The 22,667-nt window shown below is 37.7% G+C and overlaps 1 pseudogene; it reads right to left on the bottom strand.

Annotated features, from left to right (window-relative positions):
• Nucleotides 1-10,554: 10,554 nt before the first annotated feature.
• On the bottom strand, nt 10,555-11,933 carry LOC100619661 (pyruvate dehydrogenase (acetyl-transferring) kinase isozyme 1, mitochondrial-like; annotated as a pseudogene).
• Nucleotides 11,934-22,667: the final 10,734 nt, after the last annotated feature.

Raw genomic sequence — 22,667 nt, 5'->3', positions numbered from 1 at the left:
ATTATGGGACTTTGCTTAATGATTCTGTATGATTCCAGGATAAGATATACACACAAGAGCCATTGCACAAAGCCAAAGAAAAGCAAATCCAGGATGGATTGATGCACTTCTAGGCCAATACAAAGGTCTTGAACCTAGTGTGAAGACTTGGGGTTACTGTGTTTAACATGTGTTAAGACATAGGCTTTCCTTGTGTCCACACTCACTCTGAAAATACAGACGAGTATTCCCAAAACCTTGGCTCCTATAATCTGGTCCCCTTTTCTGCCTCTCATACTGTGGTACTTTTCTGTACTCCTGGCTATTGACTGGGTAAATGTATCATTGCTTAGATCATTTTATTTGGGCCCTGATTCAAGGACCTGTTGTAGATTTATTTTTCTTTTTACTTAGAATTTTTCCACATAAGACTTTGCTAGTCTATATTTTCATCCAGAGTTTTTTTTTTATTTGGATTTTTCTGATATCCTTTTAATATCTCTTGCCAATTGATTCATATACTTCATACCTCAGCCATGCATCCCTAAGTGATCCTGTATTTGTCAATCACCCTCTTAATGGGGGAATGTAAAAAATATCATTTAAATTGCAAAGTTTAAATTCCTTTTGAGAAGAATTTTAGGTAAAGAAGATGCTACCTCTCTGAACCCAGAAACTGAACTGTTGGAGAAGACATAATGAAGATGCCTCCAGACCACAAATTGCACAAAATTGAACTTTGGTTGTGGTTGATTGAACATTTATTTGTATGTATACTTTCATGCCAAAGGGGACTGCCCCCTAACTGGCTTTTTGTCAATGTATTCAGCAATTATTGTTTTTTTTTCCTCTTCTTATCCTCAAATTATTGTAATCTTTAAATTAATTATGTTTTTATGATCCTTTGGGGAAGAACTTCTTCCAAGAGGATCAAACGGAGGAAGGTAAAATTGAGATTTGAACTCTGGACTTCAATCCCCACAAGTCCTTGCTCCACTTCCCCAAAATGCTTTGTAATCTCACGGAATTCTGAGGTGGACGAGATCGAGAAGGTACTTAAGCTGATTGCAAAGGCTTTTGAGCTCTCTCTTTTTGGACTTCCATTTTGGAGGAGATGTGGCTCTTTCCATAATGTAGGTGAGGTCTTGTCTGGGCCTCTGGCCTAGGCACGTGTTTTTTTCTTACTTGTATATTCTTAAATTCTCAATCCTTAATAAACCTCTAAAAAATATAATACTCCTTGCAGAGAGAAACTAACTTCTACCTGCCATAGTCTCTCCCCAGACTCCCCTAAATTTTAATCTTTACAGTGGGAAAGGGGAGTGGAAAGGAGGGGAATGAGTGATCCCATAGTTTTTTAATTCTCCTACACCTAAAATTATGCCATAAGAAAGACTGGACCAGTAATAAACAGTAGATCCAGTGACCTAAGGAGAAACTTAGACACACATAAGAAATGAAGATTCAGGGAATGTTTTCTCCTTTGGGCAAAGTGAAGTACAAGTATACACTGCAAAGGAATGAGCTTTCTAACCCTTACAGAAAGCTACATCTCAGGTGAACTTCATTAGAACTCCACAAGGGGAGAAAAGGACTTAAAATAATCCAATTGGAGTTTATCCTGTCACTACATGAGCTCTTTAAACTTGAATCCAGAGTTCTGAAAAAAGGGAGTCAAGATGGCAGCTTAGAGACAGTAATAGCTCAGACCTCCGTAAACCCTTCCACACCAGTCAAAAACACAATGGTTCAAAGGGACTGAAAACCAAATCTAAAAACAGATCAGAGCTAGGGAACCCTCTTGCTGGACCCAACTTAAAAGGTAGCCCCCGCCAAAAGCCTGAATTCTAGAACACACGTGTTTAAGGGAAAGGAAGAAGAAAGGACCCAGGACCCCTCCCCTACCTAGAGTGCTGAGTTTCCAGTGGTGACTGTAATCTCTGGGTGGGCAAGGGAGCTAGTCTGGAGGGAGAACCTTGCTGGGAAAGCTGTGCTAGGCTCCTGGTATAGAACACAGGAGGTGTAGGGGCTGCTGTTGGAGAAGAGCAGAGCAGACAGCCCAGTTGCAGCCAAGATGCTCCATTTTGCCCCTCCCCCCTTTCTAGAGGTTTTGGCCTCAAGGCAAATTCACCTTTGCAGATCAACTCCTCCACCCCCCCCCTTAATCTCATCTATAGGGCAGATAAGAAACTTTCAGAGGGCAGAGAAGCTCAAGTTGCAACACCCCTGCCCCACAGACTGATCTGAGAGCCTTGCTGACTAAGCCCTATGGAAAAAAGCTGCAATAAACTACAGGCAACAACCTTGACAACAAGATGGGAAGACCAGCTCCTTTTCAGTTTCTACTTTCAGCCAGGGAAGATCTGACTAACTTGATCAATCAGCAAAACAGAGAAAAATCTCCTTTAGACAGAATAGCCCAAACCCACAGATCCAGCACATAATGAGAGGAGTAAGACTACAGGGAACTATGGGGAGGGGAGAGGAAAATATGAGTAACAACCGAAAAAGAAAAAAGAAATTACAATCAACAGCTTCTATCCAGGTAATGAACAAAGAGCAAATGAAACAGAGGAGGATCAAGGAACACCAAACAAAAACACAGAAACTCCAACAAATTGGACATAGGCTTTGGAAGAACTCAAAATACAATTCAAAAAACAATTAAGAGAGGCTGAAGACAACTGAGAAAAGAACTTAAAAACGAAAATAAATCATCTGGAAACAGAAAATAGTGTCTTGAAAGCCGAAATTAATCAGCTTGAAAATGAGGCAAAGGTGATAAAAGATCAGAAGGAGAAGGATGACCAAAAAGCCAAGGATGAAATTCAGTCTTTAAAAACTAGAATCCAGCAACTAGAAGTAAACAACTTCACAAGGAAGCTGGAAACTATAAAACAAAATCAAAAGAATGAAAAAATTGAGGAAAATATGAAACTCCTCATCCACAAAATGGAAGATTTAGAAAACAGGTCAAGGAGAGGCAATTTAAGAATCATTGGACTACCAGGAGATCATGACAAGAGAAAAATCCTAGACATCATTCTACAGGATATTATCTAAGAAAACTGCCCTGACATTCTAGAGCAAGAGGGAAAAGTAGAGATTGAAAGAATTCACATATCACCTCCAGTATTTAATTCCCAACTGACAACACCCAGGAATGTTATAGCCAAATTCAAGAACTACCAGACCAAGAAAAAAATATCATAAGCTGCTAAGAAGTCATTCAGTTACCATAGAACTACAGTTAGGATAACACAGACTCTGGCAGCATCTACACTGAAGGACCGAAAGGAATGGAATATGGTATTCTGGAAAGCAAGGGAACTAGGTCTACAACCAAGAATCAACTACCCAACAAAACTGACTATATTCTTTCAGGGGAAAGTATGGTCATTTAATAAAATAGATGACTTCCAAGGATTCATAAAGAAAAGACTGGACTTGAACAGAAAATTTGATACCAAAACACAGAACTCAAGAGAATCACCAAAGGTAATTAAGAAATGGGGGGAAAAACAAAAAAAAACTTTTAAGGGACCCAATTAGTTAAAATGATATGTATCCCTATAAGAAAAGAGGATATTGGTAACTCTTAAAAATTGTTATTATCACCTGGGTAGCTAGAATAATTATACTTAGAGGGAACAGTGACAAACTGTATAGGATGAAATGCCAAGACATAAATATGTGTGTGTTTGTGTATATATATATATATATATATATATATATATATATATATATATATATATAACTAGAGGTAAAAAAAAAGAGGTTAATACTAAGAGAAATGGAGAAACAAAATGGGGTAAATTTATATGTCATAAAGAAGCCCATGGTGTGAGTGGGGGAGAACACCAATACACTGGAAGGGTAAAGAGGTTGGAGACAGGAAATACTTAATTCTTACCTGCATTGAAATTGATTCAAAGAAGGAAGAACAATCGCATCTATTGGGGTAGAGAATTGATTTGCAGCCTGTAGAGAAGTAGAAGGGTAACAAACAGATTGGTGGGGAGGGAAGCAATACAAGAGAGGGAGTAATTTAAAAAGATCATAAAGAAAATAAGAGGGGAATAAGAAGGGAGGGAGTGTAGAAAGGGAAGTAAAATAAGGGTGGGAATTAGGGGTAATGATTAAAAACAAAACACTGGTATAGAAGGAAATAGTGAAAGAAGAAAGGGCAGGACTGGGAGTAGAAATCAAAATGTTGGGAAATACACAGCTGGTAAGCATAACTCTGAATGTGAATGGAATGAACTCATCCATATGCAATCATGATATCTGACAAAGCCAAAGTAAAAATAAATCTAGTTAAAAGAGATAGGGAAGGTAATTACATTCTGATAAAAGCAGTAAAGACAATGAGGAAATATCAGTTCTTAACATGTATGCATCAAATGGCATAGCATCCAAATTTCTAAAGGAGAAATTAGTGGAGATCAGGGATGAAATAGATAGAAAAACTATACTAGTGGGACACCTGAAACTTCCTCTATCACAACTGGATAAATCAAACCAAAAAAACAAAAAAGAAAGAGGTAAGAGAAGTAAATGAAATCTTAGAAAAATTAGAGTTAGTAGATATGTGGAGAAAAATAAATAGGGATGAAAAGGAATACACCTTTTAAGCAGCACATGGTATACTCACAAAGACTGACCATATACTAGGGCAAAAAGCATTGCAAACAAGTGCAAAAGAGCAGAAATAACAAATGCAACCTTTTCAGATCACAATGCAATAAAAATAATAATTAGTAAGGGTTGATGGAGAGGCAAATCAAAAATTAATTGGAAATTAAATAAGATTCTCCAAATTTGGGTAAAGAACAAATCATAGAAACAATTAATAATTTCATTGAAGAAAATTATAATGATGAGACATTCTTTCAAAATCTATGGGATGCAGCCAAAGCAGTACATAGGGGGAAATTTATGTCCTTGAGTTTATATATTAACAAATTAGGGAGGGCAGAGTTCAATGAATTGGGCATACAAATTAAAAAAAATTGAAAGGGAACAAATTAAAAATCCTCAGATGAAAACTAAATTAGAGATCCTAAAAATTGAACGAGAAATTAATATAATTGAAAGTCAAAGAACTGTTGATTTAATAAATAAGACTAGAAGCTGGTACTTTGAAAAAAAAACAAATAAAATAGACAAAGTATTGGTCAATCTAATTTAAAAAAGGAAAGAAGAAATTCAAATTAAAAGTATCCAAGATAAAAAGGGAGACCCCACCTTGAATGAAGAGGAAATTAAGGCAATCATTAAAAACTATTATGCCCAATGATGTGGAAATAAATATGGAAATCTAGGTGATATGGATGAATATTTACAAAAATATAAATTGTCTAGATTAACAGAAGAAGAAATAGAATACCTAAATAACCCCATATGATAAAAAGAAAATGAACAAACCATCAAAGAACTCCCTAAGAAAAAATCCCCAGGACCAGATGGATTCACAAATGAATTCTATCAAACATTCAAAGAATAACTAATCCCAATATTATACAAACTATGTGACAGAATAAGCAAAGAAGCAGTTCTACCAGATTCTTTTTATGACATAGATATGATACTGATGCCAAAGCCACACAGGTCAAAAAAAGAGAAAGAAAACTATAGACCAATCTCCTTAATGAAAATAGAGGCAAAGACTCCAGCAAGTGATCGTGAGGGTTATTCATTATGATCAGGTAGGATTCATACCAGGAATGCAAGGATGGTTCAATATTAGGAAAACCATCCATATAATTGACCATATCAACAAACAAACCAACAAAAATCACATAATTATCTCAGAAGATGCAGAAAAAGCCTTTGAAAAAATATAATACCCATTCCTATTGAAAACACTAGTAAACATAGGAATAGGAGGGCCCCTCCTCAAAATAATAAACAGTATATATTTAAAACCATCCTCCAGCATCATCTTCAATGGGGACAAGTTAGAAGCCTTCCCAATAAGATCAAGAGTGAAACAAGGATGCCCATTATTATCTCTATTATTTAATATTGAACTAGACATTCTAGCAGTAGCAATCAGAGAAAAAGAAATTGAAGGTATCAAAATAGGCAATGAGGAGACCAAGCTATCACTCTTTCAAGATGATATGATGGTCTACTTAAAGAATCCAAGAGAATCAACTAAAAAGCTAGTAGAAATCATTAACAACTTTAGCAAAGTTGCAGGGTACAAAATAAACCCAAATAACTCATCAGCATTTCTATATATTTCTAACACATCTCAGTAGCAAGAATTAGAATGAGAAATTCCATTTAAAATCATCCTAGATAATATAATAGGAATCTATCTGCCAAGATAAACACAGGGATTATATGAACCCAACTACAAAACGCTCTCCTCACAATAACAACTAGATCCAAATAATTGGAAATTTATTAATTGCTCATGGGTAGGACAAGCTTACATAACAAAAATGACCATCCTACCCAAACTAATTTGCTTAATTAGTGCCATACCCATCAAACTACCAAAAAACTTTTTTACTGAATTAGAAAAAACTACAACAAAATTCATTTGGAAGAACAAAAGATCAAGGATATCCAGGGAAATAATGAAAAAAAAATGTGAAGGAAGGTGGCCTTGTAGTCCCAGATCTGAAACTATACTATAAAGCAGTGGTCATCAAAACAATATGGTACTGGCTAAGAGACAGGAAGGAGGATCAGTGGAATAGACTGGGGGCAAGCGACCTAGCAAGACAGTCTATGATAAGCCCAAAGATTCCAGCTTTTGGGACAAAAATCCACTATTTGATAAAAACTGCTGGGAAAATTGGAGGACAGTGTGGGAGAGATTGGGTTTGTATCAACATTGCACAACCTACACCAAGATAAACTCAGAATGGGTGAATGACTTGAATATAAAGAAGGAAACTATAAATAAATTAGGTGAACACAGAATAGTGTACATGTCAGATCTTTGGGAAAGGAAAGATTTTAAGATCAAGCAAGAGTTAGAAAAAAATTACCAAATGTAAAATAAATAATATTGATTACATTAAATTAAAAAGTTTTTGTACAAACAAAACCAATGCCCCCCAAATCAGAAAGGAAGCAACAAATTGGGGAAAATTTTCATAAAAAATCTCTGACAAAGGTCTAATTACTCAAATTTATAGAGTTAAATCAATTGTACAAAAATCAAGCCATTCCCCAACTGATAAATGGGCAAGGGATATGAATAGGTAATTTTCAGATAAAGAAATCAAAACTATTAATAAGCACATGAAAAAGCATTTTAAATATCATAATCAGAGAGATGCAAATCAAAACAACTCTGAGGTATCACCTCACACCTAGCAGATTGACTAACAAGACAGTAAAGGAAAGTAATGAATGCTGGAGGGGATGTGGTAAAGTTGGGACATTAATTCATTGCTGGTGGAGTTGTGAACTGATCCAACCATTCTGGAAGGCAATTTGGATCTATGCCCAAGGGGTGCTAAAACACTGTCTGCCCTTTGATCCAGCCATAACACTGCTGGGTTTGTACCACAAAGAGATAATAAGGAAAAAGATCTGTAGAAGAATATTCATAGCTTTCATATTCATATTCTTTGTGGTGGCAAAAAAATTGGAAAATGAGGGAATGCACTCCAATTGGAGAATAGCTGAACAAATTGTGGTATCTGTTGGTAATGGAATACTATTGCACTAAAAGGAATAATGAACTGGAGGAATTCCATGTGAACTGGAACAACCTCCAGGAATTGATTCAGAGTGAAAGGAGCAGAACCAGGAAAACATTGTACACAGAGACTGATACACTGTGGTACAATTGAATGTAATGAACTTCTCCATTAGTGGCAATGCAGTGATCCAGAACAACTTGGAAGGATTTACAAGAAAGAACACTATCCACATTCAGAGTAAAAATTGTGGGAATGGGAATACAGAAGAAAAACAATTGCTTGATTATATGGGTCGATGGGAATATGATTAGGGATGGAGACTCTAAATGATCACTCTAGTGCAGAAATCAACAACATGGAAATGGGTTTTGATCAAGGACATATGTAAAACCCAGTGAAATTTTTTGTCAGCTAAAGGAAGGGATAGGAATAGGGGAGGGAAAGAATATGATTCTTGTAACCAAGGGAAAATGTTCTAAATCGACCAACTAAATAAAATTATCCAATAAATAAATAAACTTGAATCCACTTCCCTCTGGATTCATTATACATTTATGGGAGAGTATGTTCCCAGGTTGGATGGATGGTTTATACTGTTTATATTATACGATCTTAGTAGTAGTAGTCTCTCGGTAACCGAGGATGATGATTGACTTTGTGTGTTTTCATCTATGATAGATGAGTGTGCACAAAAACACTTGTGCGTGAAGGAGATTTAAGTGGAAAAGTCGATGCACAGAGACAGTCCCACTCTCTCAGCATTGGAAGCCTGAGTCCATTGGTACGAAAAGTCATTACACCTGGAGACGTCCTCAGCTGCATTGGATGGCCATGTTGTCTTTTGTGCTCCAACATGTCCTAAGCACTCCACAGTGCTTTGCTGCATCGCCCTCTCAGCCGTTGAACCTTCTTATTGGTTTCTCCCACCTGTTCTGCCGAAACAGTCTTCACATGCTGGGTGAGCAAAGCCCTGGTTCACCAGGGGTTGATGGTGACCCGATGACTACCCTCACAAGGTTTAGTCGGCCTGTCGAAGCCGTTGCCTGGGGTGTGGCCGCTGCCGCATGCTAGCAGCTACTGGGAGCCACAAGTGAGAGCTGGGTGTCAGGTGAGGGTCAGAGGCTGGAGAGCTGCCCTAGGAGGGCACGACAAGCCCTCCATACCAGAGATACTACTCCTCCCTGAGCACCCCATTCACTCCTATGATCTTAATAGGCTGGCTAATTAATATTTAATGGCTCACACCAGTGGGGGCTCATGGGCAATAATATTAGAAGGAACTCCAGGTCTCAGAGTTGGGAATTTAGCTTGCCACAGTTAATAGAAGTTGAGAAAGTAGCGTCAGAGCCTTCTTTTTCTCTTTAAGAGAATGTTTTATTTGGAGATATCTCTATTATTTTTTATTAAGGAAAGTATATTCCTCTTCCCTGGAGGGAGGTTAAGAAGTTATCTGAAGCAATAGGATAAGTATAGATTAGGCTGAGGCTACTTGAAAAAGAAGCCTCATTGTGCTATAGATGTATAATACATGTCATCTGAGGGGAAAAACAAGAAATGTTTAATAAAAACCATCAAGTTCAATTTGTGAAAGTTCTGAGTAGGGGAATTATGTCTTATGATTTATTTAGGACCACCCCTAAAGAATTACTGAGGTTTGATATATACTTATCTTAAAGAAGATCTATGATATCACTTATTTAAGTATACTCTCTATAGAAAAGATAACAACTCTTTTATTTCTTAGACAAGCTGATGAGTTTCTGTGTCCTCTTGAATCCTTCCCTAAAAAACAACCACAACAAACAAAAGAAAACAAAATAACACAAAACAACCCCAACAAAAAACCCCAGATCAATCAAAACATTAACTGTAGCCACCAGGATTAACTCTAATGATAACCCAAACTTATCTGGGCTAATTGGTTCTCACACTTGTAATAGTGGGGCTTTAAAATGTTAGAACCAGGAAACCAGTTGTTGGAGACTGATTTCTGGGTAACACCTTCCTTCTTCTACTAGTCTGGACAACTTTAATGGAGTCTTGACCTGCCCAGAAGGTGAGTCAACCCCTCCCAACTTTCTTCTTTGACTTTGAAATTCTCCCTCCTATTACAAAACTTAGAGACAGTCTTCTGTAGACTAAAATATCTAATTTATTTCTTGGAAAAGGAAGATAGGGAGAGAGAGAAGTAGAGGAAAAAGATGGAAGGTCCCTAATATCTTTTCCCTATCAACTGTTAAAGACTTTGGTCACAAAGTCTCTTCAGAAAAATGGTTTGTTAGTTGTTTTTTTTTTCAGGATTGCAAATCATTTATTTGAGAACACACTTAATCATAGAACAATCTGACCTAGACTTTTCCAAATTTGAAAATAATACTGGCATAGGTCAATAAGATAAAGTTTAGAGAATTTGATTCAAATCATTAAACAAGTAGAAAAACTGAATAGAACCCCACCTTTCCTAAATCTGGACTTTTTAGCAGGTTTTACCACGGATGACTCTTTGATTATTTGGCAGTCATGACTCCTACTTTTAGCTTTTAATAGAAGTCTGTGAGCCCAAGGACTTCATCAATTCATGTTTACCTACTTGAGCACAGTACCATGAACATATTCTAATAATTTAAAAGGTACATGACATCATCACTGGGTGCATTCCTTCAACCAATGCAGATAACTTCAATGCCTTCACAGAATATCTTTATGAGTTATCATGATTAAAAAATCTATAGCTCAATTACCAATCATCTAAGATACCAATCATCTAAGTCTTTCACTTAGCTTTTTTTGAGCCACCATACAAGGCTAATGTCATCTTGAGTTGCATTACAATAGGCAAAGCTTTTAGAAATAAGGGTCCCTATTTACTGTTCTCCCCAGATCTCATCTGAAGTACAATGTTCAGTTCTAGTCACTATAGTTTAAGTACAATGATAACCTGGACTGTGTAGATAAGAGCAATCTAGACAGTAGAGGATCTCTAAGTTCAGGTTGAATGATTTGTTGAAGGAAGTGAGAATTTCAGTATTATGAGATTGACTACACACCAGGGGCACAGCTCGAGATGTCTTAACAGGAGGTTGGGGTACAGTTGAATACATGTAGTTGCAAAGTCTATCAATTTTCCTCAAAGGAACACCATCTCCACGATCACTCATCTTCACAGTCAAGTCCTCATTACCCAGTGTTACATGACCCTGAATAGGCAGGTAAACACCTTTGTCAGCATAGTGTTCCATAGTTGCTCTCATTGCATTCTTGGAACGTTCAAACACCATGTGATAGAGAGGTGATGGTACATAAACCACTTGTATTGGTTGTGCTGGTGATTTTGCATTTAATTCTTCAAGTTCTAGTTCTGGATAATTAACATAATACAAATCACAAAGATGCTTTGCATTTTCATAGCCATCTTTAATAACTTCCACAACATTACAGTTTGGATTAATGCTTCCAATGTGTTTTCCATGAGTTGAACTTCCTTTTCCTTTTCCACCAAATAGTAAGACTGATTGAAATGCAACTCATGTAAAAACCATCCAAAAAATATTGAATGTTCTGGCTGGTCACTGGATCCACACCAAAGCTTTCCTTGTATTCAATCACACCCTGAGCCATGGTAGGAATGACATCATTATGTAGATTTCAGATTCTTATCACAGTATCTGTAAAGTCATAAACAGCTTTAGCATCTTCAGCACTTTTATTTTTAAAATAAAGGAGTTCTTGTAGGCTCTGAATATACCAGCTCTGTTCCAGCTGAACTGAAGGTGTTCTTAGAAGATTACCTGGAAGAAGACATTTCTTTCATTATGTTTGCCAATTGCACTGGCAACTCTTGCTGCAAAAACATAAATGAGGTCTTTGCAAATGCATTCACAGATCCAAAGTCCAGAAACTGCTTCATGGAGAGCGGGAATAGGGAGAAGCGTGAATAGAAATCCATTGGCCCTGAACGCTGCGTTCGGAGCCAGCACCAGAATCCGGGTTTGGGCTGGGACCTGGGACTGGGCCCGGGATGGCCAACATGGCCTGTCGCAGGTACTTCATAAACCTCATTTCGGACCGCGATCCAGAAGAAGCAAAGAAACAGCAGCCACTGACCTGGGAGCGCCATCACGCGAGGTGCTTGCGAGCCGTAAGTTACTTTTAAATCAGCAGGTGTCTTTAGTGGGCAAGAACTTTCTTCAGCTCAGCCAGGTAGAAGGGGTATTAGACGAGCAACTCCCCTCCCTAGCTCTTGTCAGAGTCTTTGGTAAGAAAGAGTGACCAGAACCAGCTTTGACCAACAGTTTCAGCTTTTTGAATTTTCCATGGAATTCTCAATTCGCCCTTCCCCCGCCGGCTTCCCGAATATTCCATCTGCCTCTCTTGGGTCCATCTTCTTTAAATCTCAGAGTTTCCTCTGCTATTGGACATTTCTCTTGACTACACACTGCAGCCATAAATATACATAGTACCTGAACTGGCCCATTTGCAAAGTTTTTCCAATTTGGTAGAACATGCCAGAACTTGCCTTCTATTGGTATGGTTTCTAATAATAAAGGACACTGCCACACTAGGAATTGTGCCAAGCATATACTTAAAAAATGTTTGTTGTTAAATCAGTGGTGACTGGTAGACCATCTCCTAATGAAAAAAGAAAATGTAGCTGCTTGTCAAACCACATGAAATTTAGGTGGTTAAAATGAAGGGAATTCTTTTGAATATAAACCAATTCTATAGTCTTCTAGCATGTTTTTGTTGTTGTTGTTGTTGTTATTTTTATTATTGGCATTTATCAATGCCAGTCAAGGCCTTTTCTCTCTTAAATTTTTTTTTAGAGATTGGAAACAGTCATTTTGTTAATTACAGAGAATTAAAAAATAAACTGGATAATAACATTTTGGTCATATTTTAAATGAATAAATCCTAAGCCTGATATATAACAGAGAAAAAAGCATGCCATACCCATTCCTTAGTATATTATGTGAGAAAAGCTAACTGCTATTCTTGAAGACATCATCCATCAGCATATGAGCTGGTTATTCAAGTGAATAGATTAACAAACATGAACTAAAGGGTAATGCTTATCAGCTGTCCTGCCTAACACTAAATAATCTAGCAGAAGATGGCTCTTACAAATAAACTGGTCATCAATCAGCCTGGTTGCCATTTTACACTGAGGGTTATATATAACCAATGGAAACATCATACACTTTGAGGAGGGCCACCAGAGGTCACTCCACCAAACAGAGGAGAGAGATTAAATAACATAACTTGGCTAGGCAGAGCTGGGCACTCAGTCATCTTAATAGCACACTAATTCCAAAAAGTTTCACCACTTATAGCCATGATGCTTAATTACGCTCATTTATCTCCCTAATAAATGATGTCATTGGCTTAGAACTGTAGCAAGTCTACTATTGGCAAGTCAATCTGTGAATGTCCTGTGTACCCCCATAGTGTTGTACTCAGGGTGTATATGATTCAATCTCCCTGATGCTGAAACAATGGGTTAGAAACAGCACATAGCAGCCAGATGAACAAGTTCTGCCCGCAAGATGGTAGATAATGATTTTTAACTGATTTTAAAAAATGGAATTTCCCATACTGACTAGGATTTTGTCACCATAGAAATCCAAGAAAAGACAACTGCCTAGAAAGCAAATGTGGTTTTAGTTGGATTCACTAAGATTCTAATATAATTAGTGAAAAGCTGAAAATAAAAGAGAGGGCATATTTTGGAGAGTCTAATAGGGAAATCCTCTCTATCAACTGTAAAGGGGTAGAAAATTTGAGGAGTTTTTATAAAAGGTTGGACTGGATTATTTAAGAATAAGGTTGCTAGGAATTTTAATTAATTCCAAGAGATTTATTTATCAATTTATTTACAAAATACAGAAAGAGTGAAAGTAGGAAAATGAGAGGGAGGATAGGGTTAGATATATAGCCTAAACACTAAGTATTTTGCCTGGCTCAAAAACAGGCAGGTGAGTTTAGTCCTTAGCCAGAGAGGCCTCGGTCCTTATAGCAGAGGATCTGGGGATCAGGGAGTCTCTCTCAAGAGGATAAGTCTCTCCTGAGGTTAGTCTCTTCAGAAAATCCAGGAAAGGAGTTAGCTATTTTCGTTCACCACGTGTCAGTCCAAAGGGAGAGATTCAAGGACAGTATCTCCAAGTCTAAGGTCTCAGGTCTAGTCAGCAGATTCTTCATCAGCCTCCAACTTGAACTCAGAACTCTGAAGAATGAGAGTATTCAGAAGTCTCAAGCAAGAAGAACTCTCTCTCACAGAAAGTTGTAACTCCTTTTAAAGACGCTTCTTTTCGTCACTTCCTGTGCCTTCCTCTACTTTATGTGGACAAATCATAGTCTAAAGCTTTGCTTAGGACTGCTCAGGGGGCAGTCAGTCAATTCTGATTTGTCATCCACTATGGCACACGTGGGTTGTAGACCTCCCACACTCAATTGTGAATGGGGTATTTACACTTTTAGTGATTAAATATAAAAATGGGCAGGGGGAGTTAATTTAATCTTCACACAGCACAAGTTGCAACTCATCTCTAGTTTGTAGCTTTAGAGAACTGCCAGGAGTAGTGATAGTCCATGGTCATATATCTAATATATGTCAGAAGTAAGAAAACAAACAAACTCTGGTTTTCCCAATATTGAGGCCAGCCCTCTTTCCATTAGGTTCGGCTAAAATTTACTCACTCAGTCAATTAGTAAATAAACATTCATTGAGGATGTAGTATGTGCCAGATATTACACTAAGGAGGAAGGATATAAACAAAGAAAAGATAGTCCTTCCTCTTAAGGAGCTCACAAATCTAAAGGAGAGACAAATATACCACAGACAGGATGACTTAAAGATAATCAGAAGACAAAAGGCACTCGAAACAAGAGGGACAGGAAAAGGCTTTTTGTTCAAGATTACAGAAATTCAGGTGGTGGAGATGAGGAGGGAGAATATTCCAGGCATGGAAAAAAACAATGAGATATCCAAAAGAGGAAGATGAAGTTTTATTTGAGGAATAGCAAGGAAGACAGTGTTCTGTGTTATTGGATCTTCAGGTATGGGGTATTAGGAGGAGAAGTTATAAGAAGAATGGGTATCTGTGTGTGTATTTGTGCGTAGGTGTGTGGAGGAGTGGGTAGGTTGGTGTGTATGTTTGTGTGGGTGTGTGATACAGTTATAATAGACTTGGAAAACCAAAAAGAGGATTTTATATTTTATCCTAGAGATAATAGGAAGTTTAGAGACATGGTCAGATTTAAACTTTAGGAACATGACTTTGGCAGCTAAGTAGAGGATGGATTAGAACTGGGGAAGATGAGGCAAAGAGACCAAACAAAAGGTTATTTCAATAGTTTGGGCACGGGGTAATGAAAGCCTGCATCAGGATGGTGATAGTGTTAAAGGTTAAAAAATATAAATATAAAAATATAAAAGATGCCATTAAGGGAAAATTAAAAAGCCTTGGTAATATATTGGATATTGGCTAAGAGAATTTGAAGAGTAAACGATGATACCCTGGTTTCAAGATTGAATGGTTAGGATAATGGTGGTACCCTGGGCAGGAATTGGGAAATGAGTAGAAAAGTATTTGGAGTGATAGATAATGAATTCAGTTTTGGATATATTGAGTTTAAGATATTTAGGACACATCCAATTTAAGATATCCCTAGGTAGTTGGAAATGTGATACTGGAAGTCAACAGTGAGTTGAAGGATAGTGAAGTAGATTTGAAAATCATCAGCTTAGAGATAATAATTGAATCTCTGTGGGAACTATGGGAAACAATGAGATTACCAAGTGAAATATTATGGAGGAAGAAGAGGAAAGGTCCAAGGCAGATCCTCTTTGGGACATCTGTGTTTTAAGGGTGTCTAAGAAGGAATAGTCAGATAGGTAGGAGGAGAACCATGAGAGTGTAATGTCCCAAAAACCTACAAGGAAGAGAGTATTAAAAAAAGAATGGCTGATATTTTCAAGAGCTACAGAAAGATCAAAAAGGATGAAGGCTGAACCAACTAAGAGATTGTTAGAAACTCTAGACAGAACACAGAACAAATTTTGACTGAATGATAGAGTTAGAAGTCAGATTGTGAAGAGTCAGTAAGAAATAAATAAAGAAAGAATAGAACGGTAGCACTGGAAGCAATTCTAATGATCATATAATCAAAGCCTGAGATATTCACATAATTTCAAGTTGTTCTCAACAAAGACAAGGGTATTGACTGAAAAAGACTTCTCACTGTTGGTATAAACTATAACTACATTTATATAAATAAAGTATTTTTCTTAGTTAACCTATAACACTCACAGTTCTACAGGCCTTTAAGGTTCACAAAGCACTTTCCTCATAACACAGGTATAAGTAATGTAAGTAACTATCATCTTACAAATGAAGAACGTCACCTTTCATCCATGTCTCAAAACTACTGAACTTTGTATCCAAAATTCAAATGTAAGTTCTGAGATCAACACTAGCACTCTTTCAAGCATATCTGACTGGTATTTGTTATATTTGTTCCCAAGTAATTGATCAGGATAAGTTAATCTAAATTTATGATTTGGGATTTCCTTCCTTCCTTCCTTCCTTCCTTCCTTCCTTCCTTCCTTCCTTCCTTCCTTCCTTCCTTCCTTCCTTCCTTCTTTCCTTCCTTCCTTCCTTCTTTCCTTCCTTCCTTCCTTCCTTCCTTCCTTCCTTCCTTCCTTCCTTCCTTCCTTCCTTCCTTCCTTCCTTCCTTCCTTCCTTCCTTCCTTCCTTCCTTCCTTCCTTCCTTCCTTCCTTCCTTCCTTCCTTCCTTCCTTCCTTCCTTCCTTCCCCTTTTGTCTTAGAATCAATACTGTGTATTAGTTCCAAGGCAGAAAAGCAGTAAAGGCTAGGCAATGGAGGTTAAGTGATTTGCCCAGAGTCAGAGAGCTAGGAAATTTCTAAAGCCAAAATCGAACCCAAGACCTCGTGTCTATAGGCTTGGCTTTTGATCCACTGAGCCACCTAGCTACCCCCTTCAGATTCTCTTTCCAGGATGATTATATATTTCCCTTTCTCCTTTTCTCTATAATCTAACAAAAATGGCCTACTTGCTATTGTATGTAGTCAACAGTCCATTTCCCACTCCTGTACCTTTGTATGGACTCTGTCTATCCCTCACCCACTTTCCTTCCAAACCTTTCTCACTTTGAGTTATTACTTCACCTCTGCTCCTTATAACCCCCCTGGTTTCCTTGAAACTCAAATGTTTTCAAGAGGAATTTTCTGACTGATTCCTTTAGTCATTAACACTCCTACCTTCAAACTAGTTTATTAATATTGTGAGCAGTGGGACAACCAACACATCACAGAGCATAGCAGTATGCTCCACTGATACAAACTCCCCACATGGGAGAGGCTGGGGAACCTGCTTCTGGCACAGCCCCGATAAATGTATTGGAATTACCCTAGAGAGACTTTAGCAGGAATAAATATTTGGTAACTGGTTCCCCTCCACTAAACCTAGAGTTTAGAAGAATCTTTCTCTTTTCACTGGGTAGACAGAACTCTGGGGTTCTTCAAAATGGCCTTATTTAGCCTTTGTTATGTTGTTCTCTTGGCTGATCTACTTATGTCTGGACTCTTTGTCTGACAGTATTTGATGAAAGAGAGCACTGCACCTGGAAAATCTTTGGACCCATAAAAAATATGGACTTAACACCTTGACCTCTGTATTTGTTCTTATCCATTTTAGGCAAAGGGTTTAGAGAGGACATGAGTCCATGTATCCTAGCATCTCATTGTTTGGGCTTTTCATTTGGCACACCTTAAGGAGTAAGGGGGGATGCCTTTTGGGAGTAACACAGGGATCTAGACTAGCAGTATGTGATAATTAAAATGTTTGGGAGCAAGGGAAATATATATATATATCAATTATGACCGCTGAAATATGTTTTCTACTGTGTCTTGGGTTTATATAAATATAAAATGGTCGCCAGGGAATATATTCCCAATTTATGAATATGCCCAAGCCAACTGGGTTTTATAGAGAAATTTAATTTATAATACACTGATTAATCAATAGAAAAAGAGAGAAAGTAAAAAAGGAATAAGAATGAATAAATCAGTCAGTTGGTTTTATCACTCACCCAAGATCTCTCTAGGTAAGGCTTCTCATGCCAACCTCAGGCTCCCCCTTCAAGAGAGCCTCCTTTCAAGAAATGTTTCCAGAGAATTCTCCTCCTTCAAAGCCAGCCTTCTCTCCTGGTCCTCCCACAGAGCAACCTCCTCAGTCCTCCTTCAGAGCCACCTCGCTCAGAGCAAAACCTCTGGCACTTCCAGAGCAAAAAAACTCCCCTACTTCTCTCCTCAGACCCCGCTATCTTTAAGGAAACCATTGCAGTCCCCTCCCCTCAGTTCTCACATCTACCAATCACTGTCGATGTCTCCCCTGTACCAATGGTGGCTCTAGCTTAACCCAGGAGTGCCCAGAGGTCTGTTTCCTTTGCACATGTCTGTGGTAGGTATCTATGCTGCAGCCCTTCCTAAATCATGTTAGACTGAGTAGGGTGGAGATTGTAAGTTCCAAGACCTGGTTCTGTCATTCCAAGTATCTCTATTGTATCAATTCTAAAATCAATCATGACTCAAAGAACTTCCTGTTCTATGCTTAGGCATAGGTCAAAGCCCTTTCCATTGTTCAGCAAAAGGTTTCTGTCCTAAAGCAGTCCCAAGTAGGGAGGAGAAGGATCCTCCCATGTCAAGGGGGTTCACATTCCAATAGAGTTCTTACTACCAGTAGGAAATTTTTCCAAGTATGAAACTTTCCAATGGTGAAATTTCCAACATTCACAAGTCTAAGAAATTTCAAGGTTTACAATTAGCAGACATGACAATTTATCCAGCAGCCGTGATGAATTTAGACATAAACTTCGGGCACTGGTGGGTGATACATAGAAGCTGAGCTTTATTTGAGTTAATTCTCCTGAGAGACCAAGGAGAGATAAGGGAGAATGTGACCGCGAGGTGATGTTAGCAATTATTGTTGTATTTTTGTTCTTGTTATATTTTTTTATGTTAATATGATTGTGTGAAAGCTAATTAATATTAATTGACAATGAAACTTTGGCTCTAGTTCCTTGATACCTAAACTTGGAGGAAGAGAATATATCTGCTAAGGACTCAAACCAATAATGGTGAATCAAAAACAAAACAAATGCTCCCAAATCCTCAGGAAACCCTAGAACCCCAAGGGTGTAGCATCCCAAGCATATTCACATCTATTTCATAGATGTGAATATGCTTGGGATGCTACAAAGGGCATAAGTAGTCTGGCTCTGGGACAGATGACCAGAGCAAACTTGTTATTAAAAATACATATAATCTAATATTTTGCATCCCTCTCTCCCTAGAGGATAAACTCTCTGAGGGCAAATACTATTTTATTTTTGTACTTGCATCCCCATAGCTTAGCACACAGTATTTGAAATATACAATAAGTGCAGAATAAATGCTCATTGATTGGAGGATTAATTAGTTCCAGAAGAAAGTAGGTCTTTCCCCCAGAATACAGAGACTTAAAAGCAAGGGTTCTTAAAATGGTGTCCTCAGTCTGTATTTTTTTGGTCTTGTTTTTTCATTCTGATAACTATTCCAATATAATTGGCTTCTATAACTATTTAATGTGTTGTGAAGTGTCAATCAAATTTTCTTTGTCTATTAATCAGCAACTTTTAATTTAATCCATCTAAACTGAAAACACCCCGACTTAACACCTTGTTAGCCAACAAGTAAGAGAATTCACAAGTCACTTACTTAAAGAGTTCACACCCTCAGAAACTCAATCAGTAAGGAACTTGTGAATCCTTTTGATAAGAGTTTATACCTTCAGAGGATGAGAGGTGTGAATCCCACAGATACTGCCCCCTTGGGCAGTGGCTAGGCAATTTGGAAGCTATGTTTGGCCCCTGTGAAGAGGGAAAGGGACAAAAAGGACTATAAAAGTCCTAATCTTCTTTGGCTATAGTGTCTTTGGCAAACAGTCTTCTGGAGGTTGTCTTCAGAAGTAGTCTTCAAGGAGTGATCTTCAGCTTGGAACTTCGGGTGGTGACCTCCCTCTTGGTGGTGACTCTGGATGACTTCAACTTGGGTCTTGGACTGCCTCTTGGGTGAATGAGTAGCTGGCCTTCCTTTCTTGGTGTCTGGAGAGAGATTAATTCCAGAGAGGCCTTTCCTTCTTGGAGGAGGCCATGTGGGGGGATTCTGGGTCTTCCAGTTGAGGGTTAACAAGCTCTGATGGGCATAACCAAGAATTGGAATAATTTAGTAGGATAGGCTAGACATCTTCTCTACTCTCTTTTTGTATTTCTCTACTTTCACTCCTTCCACCTCTTTGTAAATAAAGCTATTAAAAGTCATTTTGGCCTGAGCTATATTTTAAATCAGCAACCACAATATTAATTTAGATTTCTCACATATTTAGTCAAACCCCTAAATTTATTTCCTTACTGTATTTTACTTTATTCATTACAAACCTTTTGAGAAGGTATTTTCCAGACTTTATCAGAATGCCAAAGAAGTCTATGACACAAAAGTTAATAAGTCAAAAGCTGGCTTTGAACAATAGGTAGAAAAGCTGAGTTTCATTTAAGGGCAGACCAGCCTTAACATTAGCCTACTTAAGGAAACTAATCTGAATAGAGAGAAGTGAGTCAGGAGCAAAGATTGAATTTCCTGAAAACTAGAAATCACATGTCTAGGATGAATAGATAGCTTTCAAGTCTAGGGATAGAGGAGGTTTAGGGATTATTTAGGAAAGTTTATTTTTTGACCAGAATTCTTCTGTTGTGCCTGAGCTAAAGAAAAGCAAAAGAGTCTGGGTATCTAGTATGTTATAGCAATTAAGTCACTTGCTTTGGTTAAATTATAGAGTTCCAGTTGTTGTCTAAAGATGCAATTTTATTGTTTTAGGGAACACCAGGAAAGAAAATGCCTTCTCCAACCACTTATTCAGCACCTCTGGGGTGAGTGCTTGCCAAGTCTTCATCCATCTTTCATCCAACTCTCAACTTTGGCTACAAGAATCTGTAGCATGCACAGCAGTCATACCCATAAATAGAAATTGTTTAGACAGACAGGCTATATCAGATTGAGGGTGACTGACAGCCCTCAAATCCATTGGTGTGGGAGTGGGATGTCTACCCCAAACATGTGAAGACTTCCCCTGGTAAACTGGGCATTGTTGAGCACTTAGATCTTGATCAGACATCAAATATGCCAAGGACCTCCACTGATCAAAAGCCATTGCTAATCATCCTAACTTTTGTCTTACCACTGGATTTCCCTGACTCTGGAAGACAGAGTAAGGCTGATGACTTTGTGCAGCTCTGTCCCCCTTAAATCCAATTAAAAACAAGCCATGAAATCACTCCTTGATGTCACTGATCCCCTTTTAAAAGGAAGGCTGAACAAGAATGATTAAGCAAGGGTTCTACAATTTATAGACTTATTGAATTACTTAGGGCACAAAGAAATTGAAAGACTTGTAAATCCATGGTCACAATCAGGATGTGTCAGGGGTGAGATTTGAATCATGGACTCCTTGACTCTGAAACTGACCATATATTAACTATACCATGCTATCTCTCATTGTACTAGTACTTTGTGATAATTTTTTTGCACTAATAAATTTGTATGTTTTGCTGAATTTGTAATTAATTTTGTTTTATCTCTTAGATAGTAAAGCTCCTCTTGAAAAAAAATCTCAGGTTTATCACATGAATTTATGGACTTGTCTGCAGCTTGTGCCCAAGATATCAGAAGGTCCTAAAGTTCCTAGTGACCATCTATGGGAAGAACTATTGAAAGTAGCTGATGCTCTAATTTCTTCTAGATACTCCCTGCCCTTGGGATGCTTAATCACATTAAGAACACACTTTTAGGTAATCTCTAAAGTCCTCAGTTTGCTCTTAAACATGTTTCTCATTTTAGTAACTGGAAGAAATCCATGCATTTATTTATGGTGAGCATTAGTTTGAAGTGGTCGGTTAGCTTTTGTTAAGTCTTTTCATTAAATGCTTTGGATGAGCTCCCATGGTGCTCATACGCACAAATCTAAAATTTGCTCAGGTGGTAAGATTAAGGGACTTGAAAACAAATGACTAACCTCATGTATTTGCAAAGTAATACAAAAAGTGGCTGAAAGCATCACATCTTTGCAGTGGCTGAGGCTGAAATAGAGTTCTCTTAAATAAAATCTGAACAGTAAGATGTGACTAGAGCTTAATATGGTAGCAGGATGGGGAAATGAAAAGAACACTGAACTTGGAGTCAGAGGACTTAGTTCAAATCCTGTACACTTAACTTCAGTTAAGTATTAAAGGGTATTAAACATAAGGATTAGACTAGATGACTTCTAAATTCACTTCTAGATCTAAATCTATGATCATTTGATTCACTGGTTTGGAAGAGTTGAATACAAGAGGGAAAAATAGATTCAGAGTTCTCATTTTGGAGACATTCAGTGGATGCTTTGGGATCCTTATCACAAGTATTGTTGATGGAAAACCATGTAGCCTCTAGTTCGACGACACAGTTGTCTAATGGCTTTGGCCTGACTCTGCTTTTTGTGACAAATTTCACTGTACATTAACTTGTCATATAAATATCTTCTTCATATGACATCTTTTCCTACATTTTGCCCAGGATCTCAAAATATTTTGCAAATAACAGTTTGATTCATTCTGACAAGTATCTGTTGTCACCTATAAACAACATCACATTCAGAATTGTATAACACGGCAACATATGACTTCACTATAATGAAAAGCACTGCATTTCTACGGAGAATCGTGTTTCAGAGCCCACCAATCACTGTTCAGAACAAACTTTTGAGGCTTCTGCATTAAATCTCTGACTGGGAAAATTGGCTGTAACTTGGAAAAAGTAAGAGGTGTATATATGAATTACAAAAAGTGATAGGGACAATTACTCAGAACAAAAGGAAAATACAAGATTATAAAAGTCTAATTTTTAGAACTGGTGAAGCTTTGTAACAGCT

The sequence above is a fragment of the Monodelphis domestica genome, chromosome 3, assembly GCF_027887165.1.
Source record: "Monodelphis domestica isolate mMonDom1 chromosome 3, mMonDom1.pri, whole genome shotgun sequence".
Lineage (NCBI taxonomy): Eukaryota > Metazoa > Chordata > Mammalia > Didelphimorphia > Didelphidae > Monodelphis > Monodelphis domestica.
This window is presented reverse-complemented; position numbering and strand designations above follow the sequence as displayed.